The following is a 17,374-nucleotide window of genomic DNA, read 5'->3' on the forward strand; positions in this document are numbered from 1 at the left end:
TCTGCCTGAAGATTGGCCGTACCCTTCAGGTGAATTGCCATCAAAGAGCGGAGGTGCTTTTCGGCCCAGGAAAATATTCGGTTTGAGAGGCCATCCAGGCTGCTGGATCTCGTACCCCCCCTGGTGCCTGAGATGGGCCACCGTTGTTATATTGTCTGAGTAGACTCTGATGTGCTGGCCCCGGACCAGGTGTCTGCCAGTAGAGCTTCTTCCACTGCCTTCAACTCTCTGAAGTTTGAGGATTTTGCGCTCACTTTCTGGCTCCATAACCCCTGGAATGGGTGACGAGACACTACCGCTCCCCAGCCTTTTTTGCTGGCGTCTGTTGTTACCGTGACTAAAGGGGTCTGAGACCAGTTGATTCCCCTGCACAGGTTCTTGTGGTCCATCCACCATGCCAGCAAGGCTCTCACTACCCCTGGGGTCTGGACCTTTTTGTTCAGACAGGTGTGATCCCGATTCCAGTTTCTTAGGATATGGGACTGGAGCGTTCTGAAGTGGGCCTGTGCCCAAGGTACTGATTGGATACAGGAGGTCATAGACCCTAGTATGGACATAGCTGACCTGAGGGTCGGGGGATCTCTGGTCCCTGAACTCTGAGATCCTTGATATTATGGATCTCTGGTGCTCCTCCGGGAGGAAGGTCTGAACCTGACGGGTGACCAAGCTGCGGATCTCGTCAATTAGTGACGGGTGCTCGGCCCTGACCACTTTATCTGTGCATGCCTGACATAACTTTTTCTCCCAATAAGAGGGAAGTTTCGTGCTGCATATGACACATTTGGCCGTTTTGCTGGATGTATTGGTGCTTTTATGGGCAGACTTTTCTCCCTATAAAAAAGAGGGGGAGAAGTATTTTAAGGACCTCTATCCCGGATCGCACCACTAGGACCCACCCCAGGTAACACTCACTGTGGCTGGGGCAGCGCTGGGCTCTGCAGATGCAGGGCAGGAAGAACTGTCCATGACAGCAGGGGATGTCTTACCTGTCGGTGTCTTCCGGCGGGTTAATGAAGGGTTAACTCCGCCCTCAGCGCATTAGCTTGTTTCCCCCTCCTCCTAGCTGGGTCCTGGAGCAGGCACAGCAGATGCTGGCGAGCTCCGCGCGCTGGCAGCAGCATGGGGGCCGCCATGACAGCGCGCCCTCCACATACCCCAAAAGTGACCCGCGTGTACAGCACGCAGGGGAGGAGGAGACGCCGGAGAGCACTGGCCCGCTTTACTCCCCAAAGGGGAGAACGGGAGGGCCAGGAACGGTCCCGAATGCAGGTGCAGAACAGAGGAGGGGAGGCTGCGCCACCGACCACCACTGCCCGGCTCTTTCACACAGCACACCAGACCTCTCCATGCCCCATGGGGGACAGGAAAGACACTGGTGAGAGGGAGGAGGGAGGGACCTTTTAACCTCTCGTGCTTCCTGTCCCCCATTAGGGCGTGGAGACGACCTCCTATGCTGTCGTGGAATGTTGCTAGAGAAAATCACAGTTTTAGTAACAAGAAATATCTGTCACTATATGGAAATCAGAGTCACTGCACAATGTTAGTTACGTCACGTCCATAACTGCTTTATTATACTCTATTATCCTTTATACAGTGGAGTAGATAGAAATCACAGATCCCACAGCAATAGCTGGAATTGGACCCTCCAACATAAAGAAAAAAAAAATCTCCATATCTCTCTCTATAATATATATATATAGCAGAATCATATCTCCTGACTCTGCAGTTAGCCAGTGAGTATATATTGGTGGCGCAGATTTTATTCTTCCCATTGAGCTGGCTCTTCAGGACCTTTGATGGTGTTTGGATGTTGCCGCTTTCCTTGCCTCCTCATCATGGTTACCGTATCCCTGTGGGATGCGTAAGTCTTTGTAGCATGTCTGTACATCTGCTACCTGCCCTGCTGATAATTCCACTCCATCAGTCTTAACTACCTTGCCTCTCTTTATTACCAACTGACCACACTTATTCAGTCCGAAGGACGCTCCGATGTCCCGATATCTTCACTGTAGATCCTTGTCAGGTGGATAAGTGAATTGTTGTCTTGATCGTTTTTCGCATACAGCTTGAGGTCATCCATGTAGAGGAGGTGGCTGATGGTGCTTCCACTCTTGAACTTGTATCCATAGACAGACTCTGCAATTATCTGACTGAGGGGCTTCAAGCCTATGCAGAACAGCAATGGGGACAGTGCATGACCTTGGTATATGCCGCATTGGATGGTCACTTGTGCTAGTTGTCTTGAGTTGACTTATAATGTTATTCTCCATAGCCTCATTGAGTTTCTGAGGAAGGTTCTTAATTTCTTGTCGACATTGTAGAGAGCCAAGCATTCAGAGATCCATGTGTGTAGAATTGAGTCATAGGCTTTCCTGTAGTCAATCTGTGAAGGGTTAATACTAAAATCAGAGCTGAAGTTTCACTTCTCCATTTTTCCTGAAGGTTTCATTTCTCCATTTTTGTTGCTGTAAGATAAATTTTGTAATTAGGTAAAAGGTCAAACTGTCATGAAACCAGACTGTTCCCATCAGGTGCAAGATTAGGGAGTTGGGGGTATATTACTCTGAAGAATATGCCATTATATTACTTTCTATGCTATTTGGATACAGACATATATGTAGTTTCCGGTTTTCTGCAATATTATTGGCTTATAAAGTGAAATGATGCTATTGGTACTTGAGAACCTTGCATAATTAAGCAAAAGATTATAAAAGAAGTGACTAAAATAAAGGGGACTAGTGATCTGTCTCGATCCTCCCATACAGAGACCCCCGTCTCCGTGTGGTCATTTGAGTTGCTAGCAACACTCTGTGGATTAATTTGGACATCACTGGCTCAACCGTAAAGGGTTAATTTAGCCCTACCTCGACAGCTGGCGGCCCAACGTGGGGCCCCCGAACAGGGACGCCTCTGCCCATGGAGGACAAGACAAAGGACCCTCGGAGCGGACACAGGTGCTGGAAAATTGGGACTGATCATCCCCCACAACAACCACGGTAATTTGGCAGTTAACTGTTCAGACTGACCGTTGGTGTGGTTTTCCTGTGCTTGTTGCTGCAAAGAGGATCTGAGGTTTGTCTCCGTGGTGGGGTGATGCATGGCTGGAATCATATAGAGGTGCAGTCCTGTTGGGGGCCCAGTGCTCAAACCGTACCTCATAAGGAACGGACACCCCGGATTGACCAGTGATTGTGACTCTCTTTATAGTCAAAATATCCTGAATTCCTGATCATTGTTAGTAATCGGGCGTGGTGACGTGATCGAAGACTGGGTAGGATACATAACTCAGGTATATATAGATAGATATATATATATAACCAGAGGTGTCCGGAGAGATAGTCTGAGACGCCCTCCTCCTTTCACTGAGTACCGCGAATTTTGGGTATCCCAGAGGGTGATTATTGACCCGGTGGAACAGACTGATACGGCCGCTCCAGATCTGTGCACAACTAAGGTAAGGATATTTAGCGCTAAATGAGAGAATCCGTGGAAGGAAAAGAATTTTGTGGCTTGGCACATGAATTGTGTGACGAAGGTGTTAGGAAGAACAGAGGAAGTGAATTCTGATTGTTTCTGTTACTGCTATGTTGAAGAAGGAAAAATTGTCTATTATGGCAAGGACTGGATGTATTGTGGTTCAAGAAAGTGACTGTGGTGTGAGAAAGTGATTGGTTTAGAAGGAACTGAGATTGATACTAATGTGTAAGGCAGACAAATAGTTAAAAGTGATGATTTGAAAGAAGAGGTCTCCCTGCTAGATAATAATTGTACAAGGAGACCAGGAGACGCTGACGGTACCTACTATCATCCGCCGCTAGCCTCAGTCCCCGCTATGTCTAATATTGCTAGTGGTTATGAGTATACTCCCTTCACCCCATCCCAAATAGACACCCTTTGCAATCAATTACCCAATCCAGAGTCTTCCCCCATGGCTTTCTACAGGCAAATGGCAGCAAATTGAGAGATTTATTCCACTTCCCGAAGAGATCTATTACACATACTTCGAGTAAAAGTTGGGGAGGGGTATTTTCCAATTATTGAGGGTGGCATAATGTATAATGTCAATCTGGATGGGGGAACCTATGAGAGTGGTGTTGATTTCTGCAATGCTTTAAAGGTTTGGGCACAAGATAAATTAGCGGACCAAGCTATCTCTCTCACAGATATCACAAAGGCCGAAGGGGAGACTGCCGAGAAGTTCTATGGGCGTCCTATGGCAGTATTTAGAGATCTGGGATTCTCCCTGTATATTGAAGCCCATACACATCTTTTTGTGGCACTTTGATGTCCGGCCTCAGACCCGAATTGCAAGAGGCAATAATTTCAGTTAGACCTGACGTTGAGAATTCCACTCCGGACAATGTATTGAAAGTAATAAAAAGTTTTCAGAAGACTTTAACCCGCTCTGTTCAGCATAGAGAAAAAGAAAAAGAAAAAAAAAACAAAACAAAACTAGCAACCTCCAGCCCCCACTGCAGCTGCGAGCACAAAGTGTGCCCTTCAGCCCACACAGCAAACTCTCGCCCCCCTCAGACTTCAGCTACTGAGAACCTTACTCCTCAGCCCCTCCCTGCTAATTCTCGTCAGCAATTCTGGCGCTGTGCCCGATTCGGACACTTTTATGGAGATTGTCATACAGGCCTCTGTTTTAATCGGAGTAGATGGCAGACCCAATTAATATACTGTAATAAACCCCATAAAACCCTTCCCCGAGGTTACTATTCAGTTTGTAATCTCTCCCACATGTCCAGTAAATTTACTAGGGGCAGATTTATTATCACAGTTCTGCTCCGAAATACAATTCCAAGATGATGGTCAGATGGTTCTTAGGTTATATAATCCCTATGTAGATGAAGACAGTGAGGAAATCTGTATTTTGCATGCCTTTCCCACAGTTATGCCACAAGGGGCCCAAAACAGTCCCAACCAGTATGCAAAAAAAATATGAGCAGGTGTCTTTTGCCATTTCTGGCATTGTTAGCCTCCTTAAGTATCTGGCAGCACTGAACTGTCGGGTTTCGGCCTCGAGACTTCAGTTCTGCCTTGGTCAAGTGATATTCTTGGGTCACTTTCTCCTTCAGGGTGTCTGACACCTCACAGAAGAAAGAAAAATAGCTGTCAGCAACCTTCCTTTCCCAAAAGATGAAGCTGAACTCCAGCGTTTTCTTGGACTATGCACTTATTGTTGTCAGTGGATACCGGATGCATCCCGCATAATGCATCCTCTTTACAATGCCTTGAAAGACGGTATAATGAACTATAAGGAAAGATGGCAGTGATGAGGATTACCTCCAACATGATTGTTCCCAATTTCTGATAGAAGAAACAGCTACTCCACCAAATGTCAGTGAGAATCCACTCCCAGATCCTGATCTGGTGTTATACACGGATGTTTCAAGATATGCTGACGAGTTTGGTAGATTCCACACAGGATACGCTGTTACCACAGAGGACACTGTAGTGCACGCAGCTGCGCTCCCGCCCTCACAGTCAGCACAAGAAGCAGAACTCCAGGCTCTGTCTACTGCATGTACTTTGGCCAAGAACAGACGGGCTAATATATACACGGACTCACGGTATGCATTTGGTATTGCTCACGATTTTGGGGCTCTATGGACCAATCGAGGGTTTATTACTACTGCCGGAACCCCAGTGAAAAATGCTGAAGCTGTTAAAACCCTCATGGACTCGATCAAATTACCTACTCAGGTGGCCATTATCAAAGTTAAGGCGCACGGTCCTAGGACCAGTCCACAGACTGTTGGCAACACATTTGCGGATATGCAAGCAAAAGCCGCCGCTCTTTTACCCGTTGAACTAACCATACCAACTGTGGTGACCACACGCTCTCAGTGTAAACAGTTACAAGAAGCATTAACCCTACAAGAACCTGATGATCTACAACAGACTGAAGTTTTCTGTTGGACCCTGTTTAATGACGATGCAGAGAATGTCTCCAAAGGAAGAGGTGAAGCAATGGAAGACTGATGGGGCACGAATGAATAATGGTCTCTGGAAAAAGGACCAACTTGTGTGTCTCCCTAAGCGGATGTACCCTGCTATTGCCACATGGGCACATGGACCTACACATCGAGGAAAGAATCAGGCCCTCGCACTGGTGCAAAAATTCTACTGGGCCCCGGTTCTCCAGCTGGCTGGAAGCATTCCCTGTTACCAACATGACTGCAAAAACCACAGCGAAGAAATTGGTGATGGAAGTCATATGCAGATATGGGGTTCCAGAAGTTGTTGAAAGTGATCAAGGCCCGGCCTTTTCTTCTCATGTGTACCAAGAAGTTCTGACAATGCTTGGATCCACTGTAGCCCTCCATACTCCGTACCACCCACAATCCAGTGGTGAAGTTGAGAGGCTGAACGGCACACTGAAGGGACAATTGACCAAAATGATGCAGGAGACTACGGCTCCATGGTCAGAGCTCCTACCCATTGTACTATACCATATCCGTACTCCCCTATTACAAAATATTGCTTGTCCCCATATGAGATATTGTTTGGTACTAGGCCCCCAGTTGCAAATTTCCAGCCCCAGCAGTTATCAGAAGAAACTGACCATGCTGTTCAATATGTTATTCTGCTTAGTAAAAATCTTGCTAACACCTATGCTCTAGTTTCCTCTTCTTTACCAGATTCAGTAGAAACCGACACCTGTCATAACCTGAAGCCTGGTGATTTGGTAGTCGTGAAAAGGCATGTCAGGAAGCATGGACTAGAACCCTTGTATGACGGTCCCTATCAAGTCCACCTCATCACCCAACAAGCCAATAGCAAATAAAGGGGGGCATAATGTTTTAGTTTTCGCATTTTTCATATTATTATTGGTAGAAGTTAAAGTTACAAGATATACAATGACTCAGAGATCAATACGATAAAGATAATGATCGTAATAAGGACAGTTGGTGGTCAGACACCTTCTCCTTTCTCAATCCAGCCAATTGATTTAAGGGAATTGGGGGCTGGATAGCTGGGATTTTACAAAGCTTGTTACATATTGCTGCCTGTATCCTTGTTGTATATGTGATACTAAAAATTGTTCTTTGGTGTGTTTCTGTATGTATTAGGAAATTCTACACTAAGCCAGCTAATGATGATACCAAAGGCGTCGTTGCCCCTGCTCTTCTCTGCACCGATTTCAAAAGGCTACTTGATGAAGACGTCGAAGCCAAGCACATGGCTACCTACAAAAGATCTCCACCACAGTTATCAAAAATTGTTATTCGTGAACTGCAGTACACAGGGGGGACGGGTGCACCGCGACAGCCATGACTGGTAACACAGCATCAGTCATGTGAAGACCAGTACCCCTCAAGCTGTTAGCTTGGGATAACAGATATGCATCATCAGAGGTGCTAACAAAATTTATCTAGGGGTGAATGTGAAGGGTTAATACTAAAATCAGAGCTGAAGTTTCACTTCTCCATTTTTCCTGAAGGCTTCGTTTCTCCGTTTTTGTTGCTGTAAGATAAATTTTGTAATTAGGTAAAAGTTCAAACTGTCATGAAACCAGACTGTTCCCATCAGGTGCAAGATAAGGGAGGTGGGGGTGTATTACTCTGAAGAATATGCCATTATATTACTTTCTATGCTATTTGGATACGGACATATATGTAGTTTCCGGTTTTCTTGCAATATTATTGGCTTATAAAGTGAAATGATGCTATTGGTACTTGAGAACCTTGCATAATTAAGCAAAAGATTATAAAAGAAGTGAATAAAATAAAGTAAATGCTCCTGTACAGAGACCCCCATCTCCGTGTGGTCATTTGAGTTGGTTTGGTCCCGTAGCCCATTTATCATCAGATTGTCTTGGTTCCTCGACATCTGACGCGGACCTTGTTAATCTGGGCAATGTCCCAGCTGGAAAGACTCTTTGTTCAAGAGACACTCTCATGTTTATTGAGGTAGGCACCATAGTGTTATGGACCACTTCTGGTATATTACGTCCAACAGGGCAGAGCTAGGATTTGAACCCAGTTTCCCACATTGGTGGCTGTGACTTTACTAAACGTGGCACGTGTATTGCTGGCTTCTATTATATCTTTTACCGAATGTTACCGACTTTTATGTTACGGACTTTTTCCGATCATAAGAAAAATTTTCATTTTACCAATCATGAATCAGAATGTACCATATTAGCGCTGAATTTATGTTTGGTGATCGTTTTCCTAACATATTTGCTCATCTCTAATTTTATTTTTGGAGGTACTGTAGGAACATTATACTGTGTGTGGGGGTATGGCGGTACTATGAAAAGATTATACTGTGTGGGGGTATGGCGGTACTATGAGAACATTATACTGTGTGTGGAGATATGGCGGTACTGTGAGAACATTATACTGTGTGGGGGTATGGCGGTACTAGGAGAACATTATACTGTGTGTGGGGGTATGGCGGTACTATGAGAACATTATACTGTGTGGGGGTATGGCGGTACTATGGGAAGATTGTACAGTGTGGGGGTATGGTGGTACTATGAGAACATTATACTGTCTGTGTGGGGGTATGGCGGTACTGTAGGAACAATATACTGTGTGTGGGGGTATGGCGGTACTGTAGGAACATTATACTGTGTGTGGGGGTATGGCGAAACTGTAGGAACATTATACTGTGTGTGGGGGTATGGCGGTACTGTAGGAACATTATACTGTGTGTGGGGGTATGGCGGTACTGTAGGAACATTATACTGTGTGTGGGGGTATGGCGGTACTGTAGGAACATTATACTGTGTGTGGGGGTATGGCGGTACTGTAGGAACATTATACTGTGTGTGGGGGTATGGCGGTACTGTAGGAACATTATACTGTGTGTGGGGGTATGGCGGTACTGTAGGAACATTATACTGTGTGGAGGGGTATGGCGGTACTGTAGGAACATTATACTGTGTGTGGGGGTATGGCGGTACTGTAGGAACATTATACTGTGTGGGGGGTATGGCGGTACTATGAGAACATTATACTGTGTGTGGGGGTATGGCGGTACTATGAGAACATTATACTGTGTGGGGGGATGGTGATACTGTGAGAAGATTATACTATGTGTGGTGGGATGGTGATACTGTGAGAAGATTATGCTGAGTGTGGGGGTATGGTGATACTGTGAGAAGATTATACTGTGTGTGGTGGGATGGTGATACTGTGAGAAGATTATACTGTGTATGGTGGGATGGTGGTACTGTGAGAAGATTATACTGTGTGTGGGGGGATGGTGATACTGTGAGAAGATTATACTGTGTGTGGGGGGATGGTGATACTGTGAGAAGATTATACTGTGTATGGTGGGATGGTGGTACTGTGAGAAGATTATACTGTGTGTGGGGGGATGGTGATACTGTAAGAAGATTATACTGTGTGTGGTGGGATGGCGATACTGTGAGATTATACTGTGTGTGGTGGGATGGTGGTACTGTGAGAAGATTATACTGTGTGTGGGGGGGATGGTGATACTGTGAGAAGATTATACTGTGTGTGGGGGGGATGGTGATAGTGTGAGATTATACTGTGTGTGGGGGGATGGTGATACTGTGAGAAGATTATACTGTGTGGGGGGATGGTGATACTGTGAGAAGATTATACTGTGTGTGGTGGGATGGTGATACTGTGAGAAGATTATACTGTGTGTGGTGGGATGGTGATACTGTGAGAAGATTATACTGTGTGTGGGGGGATGGTGATACTGTGAGAAGATTATACTGTGTGTGGTGGGATGGTGATACTGTGAGAAGATTATACTGTGTGTGGTGCGATGGTGATACTGTGAGAAGATTATACTATGTGTGGTGGGATGGTGATACTGTGAGAAGATTATACTGTGTGTGGTGGGATGGTGATACTGTGAGAAGATTATACTGTGTGTGGTGGGATGGTGATACTGTGAGAAGATTATACTGTGTGTGGTGGGATGGTAATACTGTGAGAAGATTATACTGTGTGTGGTGGGATGGTGATACTGTGAGAAGATTATACTGTGTGTGGGGGATAATGATACTGTGAGAAGATTATACTGTGTGTGGTGGGATGGTGATACTGTGAGAAGATTATACTGTGTGTGGGGGATAGTGATACTGTGAGAAGATTATACTGTGTATGGTGGGATGGTGATACTGTGAGATTATACTGTGTGTGGTGGGATGGTGGTACTGTGAGAAGATTATACTGTGTGTGGTGGGATGATGATACTGTGAGAAGATTATACTGTGTGTGGTGGGATGGTGATATTGTGAGAAGATTATACTGTGTATGGTGGGATGGTGATACTGTGAGAAGATTATACTGTGTATGGTGGGATGGTGGTACTGTGAGAAGATTATACTGTGTGTGGTGGGATGATGATACTGTGAGAAGATTATACTGTGTGTGGTGGGATGGTGATATTGTGAGAAGATTATACTGTGTGTGGTGGGATGGTGATACTGTGAGAAGATTATACTGTGTGTGGTGGGATGGTAATACTGTGAGAAGATTATACTGTGTGTGGTGGGATGGTGATACTGTGAGAAGATTATACCGTGTGTGGGGGATAGTGATACTGTGAGAAGATTATACTGTGTATGGTGGGATGGTGATACTGTGAGAAGATTATACTGTGGGTGGGGGGATGGTGATACTGTGAGAAGATTATACTGTGTGTGGTGGGATGGTGATACTGTGAGAAGATTATACTGTGTGTGGGGGATAGTGATACTGTGAGAAGATTATACTGTGTATGGTGGGATGGTGATACTGTGAGAAGATTATACTGTGTGTGGTGGGATGGTGATACTGTGAGATTATACTGTGTGTGATGGGATGGTGATACTGTGAGAAGATTATACTGTGTGTGGTGGGATGGTGATAGTGTGAGAAGATTATACTGTGTGTGGTGGGATGGTGATACTGTGAGAAGATTATACTGTGTGTGGTGGGATGGTAATACTGTGAGAAGATTATACTGTGTGTGGTGGGATGGTGATACTGTGAGAAGAATATACTGTGTGTGGTGGGATGGTGATACTGTGAGAAGAATATACTGTGTGTGGTGGGATGGTGATACTGTGAGAAGAATATACTGTGTGTGGTGGGATGGTGATACTGTGAGAAGATTATACTGTGTGTGGTGGGATGGTGATACTGTGAGAAGATTATACTGTGTGTGGTGGGATGGTGATACTGTGAGAAGATTATACTGTGTGTGGTGGGATGGTGATACTGTGAGAAGATTATACTGTGTGTGGGGGGATGGTGATACTGTGAGAAGATTATACTGTGTGTGGGGGATAATGATACTGTGAGAAGATTATACTGTGTGTGGTGGGATGGTGATACTGTGAGAAGATTATACTGTGTGTGGGGGATAGTGATACTGTGAGAAGATTATACTGTGTCTGGTGGTATGGTGATACTGTGAGAAGATTATACTGTGTGTGGTGGGATGGTGGTACTGTGAGAAGATTATACTGTGTGTGGTGGGATGATGATACTGTGAGAAGATTATACTGTGTGTGGTGGGATGGTGATATTGTGAGAAGATTATACTGTGTATGGTGGGATGGTGATACTGTGAGAAGATTATACTGTGTATGGTGGGATGGTGGTACTGTGAGAAGATTATACTGTGTGTGGTGGGATGATGATACTGTGAGAAGATTATACTGTGTGTGGTGGGATGGTGATATTGTGAGAAGATTATACTGTGTGTGGTGGGATGGTGATACTGTGAGAAGATTATACTGTGTGTGGTGGGATGGTAATACTGTGAGAAGATTATACTGTGTGTGGTGGGATGGTGATACTGTGAGAAGATTATACCGTGTGTGGGGGATAGTGATACTGTGAGAAGATTATACTGTGTATGGTGGGATGGTGATACTGTGAGAAGATTATACTGTGGGTGGGGGGATGGTGATACTGTGAGAAGATTATACTGTGTGTGGTGGGATGGTGATACTGTGAGAAGATTATACTGTGTGTGGGGGATAGTGATACTGTGAGAAGATTATACTGTGTATGGTGGGATGGTGATACTGTGAGAAGATTATACTGTGTGTGGTGGGATGGTGATACTGTGAGATTATACTGTGTGTGATGGGATGGTGATACTGTGAGAAGATTATACTGTGTGTGGTGGGATGGTGATAGTGTGAGAAGATTATACTGTGTGTGGTGGGATGGTGATAGTGTGAGAAGATTATACTGTGTGTGGTGGGATGGTGATACTGTGAGAAGATTATACTGTGTGTGGTGGGATGGTAATACTGTGAGAAGATTATACTGTGTGTGGTGGGATGGTGATACTGTGAGAAGAATATACTGTGTGTGGTGGGATGGTGATACTGTGAGAAGAATATACTGTGTGTGGTGGGATGGTGATACTGTGAGAAGAATATACTGTGTGTGGTGGGATGGTGATACTGTGAGAAGATTATACTGTGTGTGGTGGGATGGTGATACTGTGAGAAGATTATACTGTGTGTGGTGGGATGGTGATACTGTGAGAAGATTATACTGTGTGTGGTGGGATGGTGATACTGTGAGAAGATTATACTGTGTGTGGGGGGATGGTGATACTGTGAGAAGATTATACTGTGTGTGGGGGATAATGATACTGTGAGAAGATTATACTGAGTGTGGTGGGATGGTGATACTGTGAGATTATACTGTGTGTGGTGGGATGGTGATACTGTGAGAAGATTATACTGTGTGTGGTGGGATGGTGATACTGTGAGAAGATTATACTGTGTGTGGTGGGATGGTGATACTGTGAGATTATGCTGTGTGTGGTGGGATGGTGATACTGTGAGAAGATTATACTGTGTGTGGTGGGATGGCGATACTGTGGAAATATCTTTTGTGTGAGAGATGCCAGTACTGTGGACACACTATACTGTGTGAGGGGCATCATATATACTGCATAAGGCTGGTTTCACACTTGCGCTTTTTTGCGTTTTACATGGGTGCGCATACACATGCGTTTTTTTGTAGTGTGCGCTCGCGCGCACAAAATGCATCTTGTTGCATTTTTTGTGCGTCCAACCTGTCCCAAAAAAACTCATGTGCACGCAATGCGTTTATTTTCACCCACTCATTATAGTCTACGGGTGTGCTGACGTGCGCATGGTAATGCGCACATCAGCGCAAAAAAAGCATGTGTATTTTTTTTAAAAAACGCGCCTAAACCCGCAAAAAATGCACACAAACGCATGATGCATTTTTATGTGCGTTTGCAAAAAGTGTGAAAGTAGCCTAAGGGGTGTTAGAAGGAGAGTCATAAGAACAAATCCTCAGGGCTGTGCGGCATTTGTACATAGACTGCCATCTGCCATACAGATGGCAGTCTATGTGGAATCAATGGGGAAAGGGAGAGTTTCAGGGAGGAAGAGTCTAGATGGTGCACCAGGTCAGGTGACCTTGAGGACACAGTTTCCTGATATTATAAAGGCCACAGCCCCAAAGGAAAGGGGTGCGGGGAGGAATCTGAGGTACCGGCCATGGTAAAGTGCCCGAGGCAGCTGGTTGTGGGGCAGAACCCTGCTTACAGGGGCATAATGGGGGCATTACACTGTGTGGGGCCAAGAAAGGGGCCCTGTACTATGGGAACACTCCGTGCGCAGTATGAGCCTTTTTGACAGTGCGCCGACCTGCGCCAAACGCAACCTGCTGCAGTTTGGTTGCGCCGACGCACCGTCAAAAAGGCGCATGCGCCGCCAAACGCATACTGCGCATGGCCTGTGCCCCCAGTGATAAAGGGGAGCGGGAGATAAGGGACGCAGGGCGCATGCAGCGTCATGCGCCGGTAGGCGGAGCTACCGGCGGAGGCGCGGCAGGGGCGGGGCTTAGCGACGGCCGTGCGCAGGCCGTCGCTGCGCTCAAAAACGCTAGTGTGAAACTAGCCTTAGATTGTGTACAGAGGCCACGACTTTACCACTGATGACCAATCCGTATCCTTAGGATGGGTGATCAATGTCTGATCGGTGGGTGCAACACCGCCACTCCCATCACTCACCTGTCACTGGAAGCTGGAACTGCACATACCCTGCACCCCTCCGTCTCACTCACCCTGCAGCCTCTCACACCCCTCCATCTCCCACACCCCCTGCCCCCTCTCGCTCCCCTCTATCACACACCCCCTGCCCCCTCTCGCTCCCCTCTATCACACACCCCCTGCCCCCTCTCGCTCCCCTCTATCACACACCCCCTGCCCCCTCTCGCTCCCCTCTATCACACACCCCCTGCCCCCTCTCGCTCCCCTCTATCACACACCCCCTGCCCCCTCTCGCTCCCCTCTATCACACACCCCCTGCCCCCTCTCGCTCCCCTCTATCACACACCCCCTGCCCCCTCTCGCTCCCCTCTATCACACACCCCCTGCCCCCTCTCGCTCCCCTCTATCACACACCCCCTGCCCCCTCTCGCTCCCCTCTCACACACCCCCTGCCCCCTCTCGCTCCCCTCTATCACACACCCCCTGCCCCCTCTCGCTCCCCTCTATCACACACCCCCTGCGCCCTCTCGCTCCCCTCTATCACACACCCCCTGCCCCCTCTCGCTCCCCTCTATCACACACCCCCTGCGCCCTCTCGCTCCCCTCTATCACACACCCCCTGCCCCCTCTCGCTCCCCTCTATCACACACCCCCTGCACCCTCTCGCTCCCCTCTATCACACACCCCCTGCCCCCTCTCGCTCCCCTCTATCACACACCCCCTGCCCCCTCTCGCTCCCCTCTATCACACACCCCCTGCCCCCTCTCGCTCCCCTCTATCACACACCCCCTGCACCCACTCGCTCCCCTCTATCACACACCCCCTGCCCCCTCTCGCTCCCCTCTATCACACACCCCCTGCACCCACTCGCTCCCCTCTATCACACACCCCCTGCACCCACCCGCTCCCCTCTATCACACACCCCCTGCCCCCTCCCGCTCCCCTCTATCACACACCCCCTGCCCCCTCCCGCTCCCCTCTATCACACACCCCCTGCCCCCTCCCGCTCCCCTCTATCACACACCCCCTGCCCCCTCCCGCTCCCCTCTATCACACACCCCCTGCCCCCTCCCCTCTGTCACACACCCCCTGCCCCCTCTCGCTCCCCTCTATCACACACCCCCTGCGCCCTCTCGCTCCCCTCTATCACACACCCCCTGCGCCCTCTCGCTCCCCTCTATCACACACCCCCTGCGCCCTCTCGCTCCCCTCTATCACACACCCCCTGCCCCCTCTCGCTCCCCTCTATCACACACCCCCTGCCCCCTCTCGCTCCCCTCTATCACACACCCCCTGCCCCCTCTCGCTCCCCTCTATCACACACCCCCTGCCCCCTCTCGCTCCCCTCTATCACACACCCCCTGCCCCCTCTCGCTCCCCTCTATCACACACCCCCTGCCCCCTCTCGCTCCCCTCTATCACACACCCCCTGCCCCCTCTCGCTCCCCTCTATCACACACCCCCTGCACCCACTCGCTCCCCTCTATCACACACCCCCTGCCCCCTCTCGCTCCCCTCTATCACACACCCCCTGCCCCCTCCCGCTCCCCTCTATCACACACCCCCTGCCCCCTCCCGCTCCCCTCTATCACACACCCCCTGCCCCCTCCCGCTCCCCTCTATCACACACCCCCTGCCCCCTCTTGCTCCCCTCTATCACACACCCCCTGCACCCTCTCGCTCCCCTCTATCACACACCCCCTGCACCCACTCGCTCCCCTCTATCACACACCCCCTGTCCTCCCCATGTTCCCTGTTCCCGCCATTACCTCTCACAAGTTTCCCATCTTCTCAGCTTCCAGCCTGCAAGCTCTCTGGCTCCTCCCCCTTAAATGACATGATCGTTACCTCATCGCAGGTCCTGTACCATGCATCGGTGGCCCCAGATCATGTGACCCCTGACTCCTCCCCTCCTGTGACCTCATCACAGGTCCTGTGCACACAGAGCAGTCATATATGTGGCAGACTCTGAGGCCCGTGATCATGTGACCCCTGACTCCTCCCCTCCTGTGACCTCATCACAGGTCCTGTGTGCACAGAGCAGTCATATATGTGGCAGACCCTCCTGCACCTTCTCCTTTCTGGGCCGGTTCCTCCTGTGAGTCCTATTAACCCTTTCGCTCCCTGTCTTCTCCTTTCTGACAGGACAATCTCTGAATTCGGACAGTGTGACAGGAATTTCAGCAATGTGGAAGGAAGAAATGACAATTTTACTGTTTTCCTCACAGAAATGTGACTTTCCCCCCAATGTATCATTGTCCTAAAGGTGACAGGAGCGCTGAGGCCGCACAGTGCGCCGTGTCTCCTGAGGGCCGGTACCCCACAGGCTCGGGAGGGAAGGGGCGCCATTGTGGCTGGGATAGACGGCGGACGCCGTGTGACGTGTGAAGAGCTCTGACACCAGAACAGCAGAGACCCCACAAGTGGCCCCATGTTACCCCCTCCACCTCTGGGGGCTCATCTAGGGGGCAGGGAGGATTATTAACCCTCAGGGGGTCACAGAATTGTGTAACATTGAGCGGAGGAATGAAATGTTCCCACTAAAATGTCGCTCTGACCCCAAGTCTGTAATTATCACACGGGAGAAGAGGAGAAAACAGAAACCACTTGTTCCACAATTTCCCCTGAGTGCCGATACCCCATAAGGGGCCGGACACTCCTCAGGAGGGAAGGAGCGCCGTCTGACAGGGCAGAGTCTGCTCTTATGGTGTTAGGGGCCATGTCACATTATCAGAGCCCCCAATAAGAGGCGCCATGTTACACCCGCCACCTCTCAATTACTCATCTGTGTCCCAGAATTTTATACCATTGGGCGATGAGGAAAAAATAATTACATTTTACCACAAAAATAGTTTTCTCCCCAGAGTTTACCTTTATAAAAGGGGAAATAGGTAAAAACGGCCCCAAAATGTGTCAGACAATTCCCGATGACTGTCCGGCGCTTCATGCCCACCCGGCGAGGCTTGGGAGGGAAGACGCTATTGGATTCCTGGAGAACACATTTTCTTAGGGTACAGTGGGGAGAATAAGTCTTTGATGTTCTGCCGATTTTCCAGGTTTCCCCCTACAGAGAATGGAGAGGTCGGTAATTGTTATTGTAGGAAGACTTCACCTGTGAGAGACAGAATCTAACAATAAATAACAGACGATCACATCCTATGATTTCTAAGGAATTAATGGGAATTTTATTGCATGAAATAAGTATTTGACACAATTGAGAAACAGGATTTTTGGCCCCCTCCTCCATACAGATCTTCTCCAGATATTTCAGTTTTCGGAGCTGTTGCTTGGCAACATTGAGTTTCCGCTCCTCCAAAGATTTCCTGTTGGGTTCAGGTCTGGAGACCGGCTAGGCCACTCCAGGACCCTGACATTCTTCTTTAGTAGCCACTCCTTAGTT

The 17,374-nt window shown here is 48.3% G+C and overlaps 1 protein-coding gene across 1 annotated transcript in view; it reads right to left on the bottom strand.

Moving 5' to 3' along the window:
• The window catches only part of LOC141073934 (uncharacterized), a 29,380-nt gene extending 13,497 nt beyond the window's left edge, over nt 1–15,883 (bottom strand). Inside the window, exon 1 of the mRNA XM_073561467.1 lies at nt 15,744–15,883. The gene's annotated coding sequence lies outside the window, so the exon portion shown is untranslated. The remainder of the gene's footprint in view (nt 1–15,743) is intronic.
• Nucleotides 15,884–17,374: the final 1,491 nt, after the last annotated feature.

The sequence above is a fragment of the Dendrobates tinctorius genome, unplaced genomic scaffold, assembly GCF_039654945.1.
Source record: "Dendrobates tinctorius isolate UK_male_01 unplaced genomic scaffold, ASM3965494v1 ptg000320l, whole genome shotgun sequence".
NCBI lineage: Eukaryota > Metazoa > Chordata > Amphibia > Anura > Dendrobatidae > Dendrobates > Dendrobates tinctorius.